This window comes from Symphalangus syndactylus, chromosome 11, assembly GCF_028878055.3.
Source record: "Symphalangus syndactylus isolate Jambi chromosome 11, NHGRI_mSymSyn1-v2.1_pri, whole genome shotgun sequence".
In the NCBI taxonomy this organism is placed as follows: Eukaryota; Metazoa; Chordata; class Mammalia; order Primates; family Hylobatidae; genus Symphalangus; species Symphalangus syndactylus.
In genome coordinates, this window is record NC_072433.2 from 75,746,235 (window position 1) to 75,757,574 (window position 11,340).

Consider the following 11,340-nt stretch of genomic DNA (forward strand, 5'->3'; position numbering starts at 1 on the left):
CCATTTGTCGATTTTGGCTTTTGTTGCCATTGCTTTTGGTGTTTTAGACATGAAGTCCTTGCCCACGCCTATGTCCTGAATGGTATTGCCTAGGTTTTCTTGTAGGATTTTAATGGTTTTAGGTCTAACATATAAGTCTTTAATCCATCTTGAATTAATTTTTGTATAAGGTGTAAGGAAGGGATCCAGTTGCAGCTTTCTACATATGGCTAGCCAGTTTTCCCAGCACCATTTATTAAATAGGGAATCCTTTCCCCATTTCTTGTTTTTGTCAGGTTTGTCAAAGATCAGATAGTTGTAGCTATGCGGCATCATTTCTGAGGGCTCTGTTCTGTTCCATTGATCTATGTCTCTGTTGTGGTACCAGTACCATGCTGTTTTGGTTACTGTAGCCTTGTAGTATAGTTTAAAGTCAGGTAGCGTGATGCCTCCAGCTTTGTTCTTTTGGCTTAGGATTGACTTGGCGATGCGGGCTCTTTTTTGGTTCCATATGAACTTTAAAGTAGTTTTTTCCAATTCTGTGAAGAAAGTCATTGGTAGCTTGATGGGGATGGCATTGAATCTATAAATTACCTTGGGCAGTATGGCCATTTTCACGATATTGATTCTTCCAACCCATGAGCATGGAATGTTCTTCCATTTGTTTGTATCCTCTTTTATTTCATTGAGCAGTGGTTTGTAGTTCTCCTTGAAGAGGTCCTTCACATCCCTTATAAGTTGGATTCCTAGGTATTTTATTCTCTTTGAAGCAACAATTGCTTAAATTTTTAAGGAAAACAACCACAAGATTTTAAAGGCATTTCAAACTTCCTGCCTTGACTTACCCTCAACAGTTCTCTTGTTCCCTACCTTCACTGGTATAATTCTGTTGTTGGAGTTTTGCCACTCAAAACTTTCTCCTGTACTACCAGTTAGGGGTGCTTTGGTAGAAAATGTTTTTTAAAAAAAACTGTTCTAAACCTACCTGAAATATCAGCTATCTGGCTCATAATATGGTCTGACATAGAACAGACAGAAAGACTGAGCCAGAACATATAGGAACATATAACAGTCTTTCTATCTTTCTGTGGCTAGAATGATCACTCATGAAAGATTACTAAGAGGTGATATTTTGCAGACCTTATTCAAGGTTGATAAAATCCAAATTCTTGCCTTTTGGGTCCCTGAACAGCACCATGGTGGTTGGCAAGAATAAGCGTCTTATGAAAGGCGGCAAAAAGGAAGCCAAGAAGAAAGGGGTTGATCCATTTTCTAAGAAAGATTGGTATCACGTGAAAGCACCTGCTATGTTCAATATAAGGAATATTGGAAAGACACTAGCATTCAAGGAACAAGAATTGCACCTGATGACCTTAAGGGTCATGTGTTTGAAGTGGGTCTTGCTGATCTGCAGAATAATGAAGTTGCATTTAGAATAAACTAGCTGATTACTGAAGATGTTCAGGGCAAAAACTGCCTGACTAACTTCCATGGCATGGATCTTACCCATGACAAAATGTGTTCCATGGTCAAAAAATGGTAGACCATGACTGAAGCTCATGTCAATGTCAAGACTACCGATGGTTATTTGCTTGGTCAGTTCTGTATTGATTTTATAGAAAATGCAACAATCAGATACAGAAGACCTCTTATGCTCAGCACCAACAGGTCTGTCAAATTCAGGAGGAGATGATGGAAATCATAAACACAGAAGAGCAGACAAATGACTTCAAAAAACTGTTCAATAAATTGATTCCAGACAACATTGGAAAAGACATAGAAAATTCTTGCCAATCTATTTATCCTCTTCATGATGTATTCATTAGAAAAGTAAAAATGCTGAAGAAGCCCATGTTTGAATTGAGAAAACTAATAGAGTTTCATGATGAAGTTAGTTGTTCTGGAAAAGCTACTGGGGAAAAGACAGGTGCTAACGTTGAATGAGCTGATGGATATGAGCCACAAGTCCAAGAATCTGTTTAAAGTTTGATTTTAATAGTGGCAAATAAAAAAGCCTATTTGTCTGCATCCAATTAAGTTGACCAAGCTCTTTTCCTCATGGGGGCTTGGTGTGCAATGGCTGCAAACAGCAGGTTCCTTGGTAGTGTATGCCTGTTTCTTGTATGGGTTGCCTCTAAGGGACCTTGAAGACAGCCCTTTCCAGTGTATGTTCATGTCTCTGACCTTATGCCGTCCCAGTGTAGGCTGTAGACAGGTATGCAAGGTGCCTTTGGAAAGCTTCACAGCATCATAGCCTGGGTTCATATTGGCCAAGTCATTGGGTCCATCTGCACCAAGCAGAACAAGGAGCATGTGATTGAGGCCCTACACAGTGCCAAGTTCAAGTTCCTGGCTGCCAGAAGATCCGCATCTCAAAGAAGTGGTGCTTTATCAAGTTCAATTTGAATGAAGTTGGAGACATGGTGGCTGAGAAGTAGCTCATCCCAGATGACTGTGGAGTCAAATACATCCCCAATTGTGGCCCTCCGGACAAATGACAAGCTCTGTACTCATGAAGGCTTCCACTGTGTGGCCATCTCCTAATGCCAACCAATAAATCCTATCCATAAAAAAAAAAAAAGTTCTGTTTGTGGGGAAAAAAATCCAAATTCTTTAACAAGGTTTCTAAGTTCACAGATTCCTGGGTCAATGAATTTGACACCAAGATCCTTAGGCAATAAGAAAGCAATGTTTTCCTTGGTCACTCCTCTCCTACTTTTCTCTAGACACCCAAACCCCTAAGGTAACCATGAGCTTTTCATGGTGGTATCATTTCATGGAATTCTCAGGTCTCTAATCTAGTGCCTGACAGTAAATGAGTCCTCAATATTTGTTGGCATTGCATTCTGGGACACCCTCCCCAGATTCTCCATGTTCTAAAATGACCTCTCACTTTTTTATTGTTCTTTCTTTGTTTTCTGCCCTGCAACCTCACCATGAACAACAAAGTTGAACTGTCACTAACTAATATCCTCCCATAACAGAGAGCCAAGAAAATTGATTATCCATTTAAAGTAATTCTTACTAAAATATGAATGGCTGGAAAGTATATTAGCTTATATTTTGAAAGTAGAAAAGATATTCAAATTATTTCATTCAATACAGTAAGAATTACATCTGTTTTGTTCATTCTCAGATCTCTAATCCAATGCCTGACAGGAAATGAATGCTTGATATTTGTTGGTTGACTCGGAGAATATTTGGAGATGGTAGCTTTGAGTAAGAAAAGTATCTTAGTAGTCAAGTTTTTCTTTCACTGCCTATGTTTTTACTTATTTTGGCAAACACACAAATAAGGCCAGTAGTTTTGTAGTGTTGATTGTCTTCACTACTTATAGCTAAAGATTTCCCTCATCTATGTTGTTGCATAATTATAAATATATGTTAGGGTTTTGCTTTTTGGGGGAATGAATGTTTTGACTTAGAAATTTAGATGTTTTAAAATTTTTCTTCTAGACCTGTTTGGACATACCCTAATAAAAGAATAAGCTCACGAGTGGATAATTCTAATGCAATTCTCTATAGCATTTAACACATGGCAAGTGATCAATAAACACTGACTGAAATGATATATATATATTTTTTGACAGAGTCTCACTCTTTTGCCCAGGCTGGAGTGCAGTGGCGTGATCTTGGCTCACTGCAACCTCCGCCTCCCAGGTTCAAGTGATTCTCCTGCCTCAGTCTCCTGAGTAGATGGGATTACAGGCACCTGCCACCATGCTCAGATAATTTTTGTATTGTAAGTAGAGACTGGGTTTCACCATGTTGGCCAGGCTGGTCTAGAACTCCTGACCTCATGTAATCCTCCCGGCTTGGTCTCCCAAAGTGCTGAGATTACAGGCATGAGACACCACGTCTGGCTGAAATGAATTTGAAAGGCAATGTGGTAAGATCCAGAGCCTAAAATAAAACTCCAGGTTCTCAATCCAGACTCAGCCAATTGTGTGATCGAGTTCAAGTCATTTAACTACTTTGATGAGTGATTTTCTCCCATTATTTCCACATCCTTCTCCAAGCCCACTAACCTGTGAGGCTTAAGATCTTCAATTAAAGTTGTACTAAATTGTTTTCGAAGAAGATAAAAATGTCAACAATGGTACAAATTATACAGGTTATAACTCTGTTACACTTCCAGAAGGAGATTTAAGATGCAATACATAAAATATCAGCTACGTGGTTGCAATGAGCAATGATAGAATTTAATTTTGTTATATTTTCTGATGAGCTCATCCATGTTCTAGGTAAAAGCTAAACACAGAAAATAACATGACCTCATGCTTAAGGGGAAATGTGTAATAGTGCCCACTGGGGAAATGGAACAATCGAGACGTGGCTCTAACAGTGACCTTGCTTGCCAGGCCTTTCCTGCCCACGTTCTCCTTCCTTTGGTCGTCTTCTTCTTCTGGGGGTATACTTTCACTGGCAAGGAGTATAAAAAGCTATTACAAAAAGAAACCGGTAAAGTAATAAAATACTGACCCAGTGGGCAAGGGAATGAATTCTGTAACTACAGAATGCTGTGTGGGAAAATATGTACAGACAGGAGATGAATAAAAAGAGGCACTGTGCCTGTTATGAACTTGAACAGGAATTTTTTAAAACTCTATCATCTCACTTTTTCCCTGCCTTATTTTTCTGGATATATTTGACAGCTCAGAATTCCTCAGTGACTCTTTTTAAAAATTTCACATATTTTTGGTTCATCTTTTTTCCCTCCCTTTCGCAGTTTTTAAGCTCTCATCCTAACTTAAAAAAAAAAAAAAAAAAGAAAAGAAAAGAAAAGAAAAAGAATCACAGGGCTGGAGCTGGCATGTAACTCTTTATGTCAGAGGAGCCTCAACTTCTCTGCATTTGTGTCTCTTTATCTGTATAGTGGGCATAATAATGCCTGTCTCAACTATGAAACAAGAACATGTGACTAGCAAGTGGGAGGACATGTGCAAAAATTAACCTCTTCAGTGGCATCATCACCATCTCTCCTCTCAAATCTCTCCTCAACTAGGTATAAGACTAGTTGCATGCCTCCAGGACCCATGTCTTTTCATACTTTTCTATGGCCACATCCTCTTACTTGCCCACCCTGTAAATATTACTTTGTCTGCGCTGCCATCCCATTTTATTTTTTCTATTTCTCTCCTGTTTTTAGTTCAAATGAATTAATAGCTTATCAGTATGTACAGTCTATTTATCAATAATTTTTTAAAGCCATATATAATTCCATTCCTGTGTGAAATTAAAATGGCCATTCTAATTCTTTCTCAAATTGGAACCACGTGAAATTTTCTTTAAAACCTATTAATCATATTTACATCATATTTTTTTAAATTAAGCTTTCTTATTAATCATATTTACAAATAGGAAAGCTTGATTTTAATATTCTTATATATTCACTGTAGTTACTGATTTCCTCTTTGCTCTAACTGCCCTCTTTTGAAATTGCCCCTAAAAAAACACCTTTAGTGTTTATAGACAGAGTAGGATAAGTAGAACCAGTTCCCCAAACTCCTAAAAATTTCTGTAAGAAACATATTTCCTTCACACTGTCCACACCAACTCAGTACTATGAAAACATTTTTTTTTCCTTTCATCTCTACAATGTGAAGAAAAAAATAAAAATTAAAAGTTTGGTTCCCACATTACTTCAAGGATATAATTTTTTTTGTTAGATAAGGATCCCAAAATACTTCCTACAGCATAGCCCCTACTGTTCCTTGTTTAGTCCAGACTATTGTTTTAAAGAAAGCAAATTAAACAAAGCTATTGGTGACACTGGACTGGAGTTCTCTGATGCAAAATTATAGATCTCAGGAGATATTTCAAATATGTCTTACCTAGTTGCTATTTATCATCAAACATACCCAAATGTTTGTAGTGTGTGAATATTTTAAAACAAACCTAGCATAGTGTCTGAGTACAAAGTTAAGTCAATAGTTTGCAAACATCCCTTTGTTTCTTTATATGCATTTAGCTACTGCTATACCTTTTTCAATGAATGAAGCAGACCTGAGCACACACAATAAAAGAAAGCAAAAATTACCAGGTTTGGACTTCACTTCCCAGCTGGAAAGATTCTGTTGAGGCTGCCAGCAGGGGATCTTGCGTATTAATACCCTACCTGGAAGAGCTGACATGTTGGAAATGAGATTAACACCTTCCTGTTTTTACATTAACTAAGGCTAAAGTGTCATTTGCCTTATCAGGAGAAAAAATTTAATACTGAAATGATGGGGTTGCAAACAAGGTATGGTTTTAAGAAAATGTCAAACTATGAGGTAGGGTTTTTGTGGTGGTGGTGGTGATCCTTTCAAGATAAACACCTGTACAAATAAAAGCCAAAACTATCAGGACAGCTCAAAAGCTGAACATAAACACATGTAGCACAACAACTCCTTTTCAGGCCAATGCTAATTGACACAGTAAATAACTTGTCAGACTGCTTAAAAAATAAAAATAAATGAATACACTATGTCAAAGAGTACTGATGCTTAGGTATTTGTTGCCAATTCCAGACTAGCCTAGAAACAGAAGAGCTAATATAAATGATTTATTCATTCAGATATAAGATAGCACTTTTTAATTCTCTCACTTCACAATTCATCTAGTTACATATTTACTAAAGATGAGCATTTAGATGAAAAAAATATTAAAAATTCTAATGTGAGGAAGCCTCAAAATCATTGTCATGTATAAGTGGGAATGAGGTGGGAGAAGGGGGCCAGGAGTGGCTTGACATCTCCCTCATCCAGACATGCTCAAAACAGGTAGTGGTGGCCTTTTCTCAGGCTCAGAAGGCTGAGATATCATCCATACATATATCATCTTCAGTGGACAGAGTCACTCTGTTGTGCCAGGCCCTGTTGTAGGAGTAATAGAGAAACCAGTAAGGACAGATAAGTTCTTTGTGCTCCAGGCCTCCTGGTCTGGGTGCAGACAGACATCAACAGTGGCTAGAATACAAGTGGGTGAGAGAGGAAAGACATCAACATCCTCACTAGGAGCCCTGCAGAAGGGAGAATAACTCTTCTGGGAGGATCTGGGAAAATTTCCTAGAGGAGATGTGGTGTAAGTTGGATCCCACAGAACGGGTAGGGTTTTAACAGGTGGGAAGGAAAAATGGTGGAGAGGACTTTCTAGGGAGAATGGACCAATTCATCATATTTTGACACCATGATCACATAGAGAATTATGGTGAAATAGACACCCAAAATGTATCAGTGAAAAATATGTTGTTATGGAGATTATAGTCAGTAATCCACTTTTTTCTTTTTTTTTTCTTTTTTTTTTTTTTTTTTTTTTTTGAGATGGTGTCTCGCTCTGTCGCCCAGGCTGGAGAGCAGTGGGGTGATCTCCGCTCACTGCAACCTCTGCCTCCTGGATTCAAGCCATTCTCCTGCCTCAGCCTCCCGAGTAGCTGGGACTACAGGCACTCACCACCATGCCCAGCTAATTTTTGTATTTTTAGTAGAGACGGGGCTTCACCATGTTGGCCAGCATGGTCTCGATCTCTTGACCTCATGATCCAACCGCCTCAGCCTCCCAAAGTGCTGGGATTACAGGCTTGAGCAGCTGCTCCCAGCAAGTAATCTACTTTAAAAAAAAAAAAACTATACATATATACTGAATATACAAGTGATGAGAAAGAGGAATAAAATCGGCCTTTATTCTGCTTGCTAAATGTCTACTATTCGAGTTTTAAGAATAACACACACTGGCAGCTATTGTTTCTATTCATTTCAGAGCTTCTAATTGCTGCTATGGGGTCTCAATGAGAAAGAAGGCAAGTTGGGAGGAGGCAATGAAAATGCATGAGATTTTCAGGAATGCCAACAATGTGAAGTTGGAATCCTACTCTGACTACTTTCATTCATTCTTCCAAAGGTGACAGTGGTCCGTTGTGTTCAAAAGGAGCTGGAAGAGGAAAAGCAGTTTTAAGGTAGCACAAGGGAAGGCAACTTGATGCTTCCCTAAGGAGAAACCACATGGGCTGTGCTGGTGGAGAGGATAATAATAGCAATAATAAAAATAAAAAAGAATGTAGAGGTGGGATGGCAAGTGTGGGGAAGGAGTCCTGATAACTTGGAATGAGGTGGGAGGAAGAGGTGGAGGTAACCTTTGCAGGTGTTTAAGGAGGATTTGTAAGGGATGCAAAAATAAGGACAACTGAAGCTGTGAGGCGGGATACAGGAACACATGCAGTGAGCTCCCAGGAGTAATGGAGAGCACACATTGCATCATCAGGATCACTGAGACCCAAATCCTCTGGGGAAGTCATGTCTTTTTTGTACTAGATGTTTTGAAGCTTGAGCTGGGGCGGGGGGTGAGGCGGGGAGAGTGAAAGAGGAGGGGAAAATCACTGGGAAAAATTAAGCAGTCTGAAAGGAGGGTAAGATTATGAAGATAAATGTTTACATCTCTGCTGCATTGTATCTCTTGAAATGAAACTGTTTTTGAATAGTGCTGCATCTGTACTGTAAGAATGTGGGCATTGTGAACAAATTGACTGCCTCAGATGATTTGACACATTTTGATTTCTGCTTAGGAAAATATCTGTTAATCCTATTAGATAGAGAAGGAGAGGGTCCTGAGCAGGAATGCAAAAGATCAAATGCTTCCCCGTCTTGTGCACACTCTCCCAATGCCAAGGTATTAAAGTCTCAGCTATTTCCAAAGACCCAGTGCCTCATCCCTGACCTGCTTGGCATTACATCAAAATCCCTTCTTCTCCACGTTCCCTTCCTTGCCTGGCACTAGCTAAAATCATGACAAAAGTGGTTGGCTGCCCTCTTTCTCTGGCAAGCTAAAGCAGAAAAGAGATCTTATTTTATGCTTTCCTCTTCACGTAATTTTGCTTCCTTTCTTCCATCCTTCTTCCCATTCTTTTCTTCCTTCTCCTTCTCCCCGCCCCCCCGACTTTTTTTTTTTTTTGTCTTCTTTATGTGGTTTGCTGTTTGCTAATATCCAACTCCAGACCATTCTTTGTGTTTGGCAAAGGAAGCAGTTTTATTGTTTGGTAACTCCAGGGGGGATATAGTGTCTATGATGTTGTCTAGGCCAAACCTCCCCCAGGAAGGTTAACTACCTCTACCCTACTCTCAAAAGGGAAAGGATGGCAACCACATACTTGAGCACCAGCCATTCTCTTTTCGTGAGAAAGTGGATCTGTTCCTGCCCAGAAGTACTTTTTCTTTCCACAGTGGTGTAACTCAATGTTGCAATGCAATTAATTTACTGAGATCAGGACCAGTTATCTGGAATCTGAATCTATAGAGTGCACATTAGGAATAAGGGCAACAGAAGACAATTTTTTTTCCTAACGACTTTCTGAGAAAAGGTTCTTCTTGGAGCAACACCCAAGTCTGATCAAAGGCTCTGTTCGCCTGTCTCAAGAGCCAACGCTGAAGCCCAGCATGGAGCTAAAAATATGCACTCACAGTCCTAGAAAATTGTATTCATTAAACTCTACCTACAGGTCCTCACCCAGAATCTGCTCTATGCCAAAGCAGCGTGCTGCTGTTAATCCTCCTTTATAGATTAGGCAGTAAAATAAAGAAGGTGGGGCTGAAATGCAGGGGAAGTCTGCACACGTGTTTGGAGAAGAAGAAAAGGAAAAGCACAGGGAATTCTTGTTCTCTTCTTCATGTTCCGAGTTGCCAGGGTTGTCCAGACACCACCGAGAGACACAGGGCTTTTTAGCGTTCACTGTATTTTCACTTCCACCGGGTAAGTGCTACATGTAAAATGGAAATTTAGAGACAAGATCAAATAAATGCCTTTCAAACTGTGGCACACTGTTATTTTTGGATCCCCTCCTTCTTTGTGTGTTAAGAAGGAAATAATAATAATCATAGCTGACATTATCTAGCACTTACTATGTGCCAAGCACTGTGGTAAGTTGTTATTTACATATTCTCATTTCATTCTTTAAGATCTCTGAGCTAGGTGCTTGTGTTGCCACCATTTTGCAGATGATGACATTACAGTTTAGAAAGGCAAAGTAACTTGAGCAAGTAAGTGGCAAAGCTGGGATTTGAACCCCAAGCTTCCAAAGCCTTACTCTTAACGTCTATGCCACAAATATGCCATCTCTAAATACTTCCCTTAAAAGTACGTTTTTTGGTTTTCATTTATGATTTATGATTTTGGTGACTGCTCCTTAATAACTTAATGTTTACCACTTTCTGCAATCAAGTAATAGGGTTCCTTGGAAGCCGGAAGTGTGTTCTTCCTCACCTTTGTATCCCCTGCAGCTCTTAAAGCAAAGTATCTTGCACAGAATAGGAGCTAAATAATTATTTGTTGAAATGCACTTTACATTATCTCTGTATCTAAATAAAACCCATCTAAACAAGTCCACTTCCCAAACATTGGAGTTTTCCTCCTCCTTGTAGCCATCCCTTTCTCCTTGTTTTGTTTTCGAAAGGTTGATTTTGAACTGGAGGGACATTGCAGTTGTCTTCTCACTTAGCGGGATTTGAAAGTGAGAGTCTGTGTAGTGTTTTAGCCTGCCCTCAGCAATCAGGCCTCACACTCGCGAGGCTCTGATTGTAGGAGTTGCCTTATTTGCATTGATGAGGATGAGCCAGCTGCTAGAGCATACAGAACTGCACCTGACACAATCACCGAGTTCCGGATTAGCACGGGGAATCAGGAATCCACTGCGCTGGCTGCGTGGCAATCTCAGCCCTACATTAGAGTCACTCATGCAAAATGACCCAAATTTGCAATGAGCACAATTAGCAATCCAAAGATGCATGTTAATGTGGGGGCCTGATATTTTCTTACATTTCCCTAAATTAAAAATAATAAATACACTCGTTCCTAGACAAGTCTGGGCATGAAAACAATTCAGGGGATTATGAGTTTGTAAAAAATGTGCAAACCCCAGAAAATGTGGATTTCTTTGGGTAACTAGCCTCTGCCCACACCCCCCCACAAAAGTATTAAGTCTGGCATCAAGTAGGGTAAGAGCTTTGTGGTATCATGCCCCTTTTTCAATCAGTAGAAAACAACTATTTACAAGGATAAAAATAATTATAGCTATAATAGGCAGAAAAGAAAAATTTAAGCATTAAAGAAAGGATTTGATATTTTAGATTATATACTAATATTTCTGAGACTATGTTTGGGTCACACATAACCACAGATATACTCAACTGTTTCAGAATTTACTAAAAGTACAAGAGATTGTGTTGAATTTTTATTAAACAGAGTTTATAAATCAAATTGAACATTCTCCAACTCTGGGCTGTGTTTCCATATGTTTGCAATCTATAGGTATTGAAATGCTCACCTATACTTTAGGAAAAAACAAACCACAACATTTTGCAAAGATTGAATAAATGATCATTGGAAGCAAAA

At 39.1% G+C, this 11,340-nt stretch overlaps 1 non-coding gene and 1 pseudogene across 1 annotated transcript; both read left to right on the forward strand.

The window, feature by feature from the left end:
- Nucleotides 1-4,773, forward strand: part of LOC134731319 (small ribosomal subunit protein eS1-like) — a 93,577-nt pseudogene extending 88,804 nt beyond the window's left edge.
- On the forward strand, nt 2,003-2,135 carry LOC129457906 (small nucleolar RNA SNORA70). The gene has a single exon (XR_008649445.1). It is a non-coding gene; the product is annotated as a small nucleolar RNA SNORA70 (small nucleolar RNA).
- Nucleotides 4,774-11,340: the final 6,567 nt, after the last annotated feature.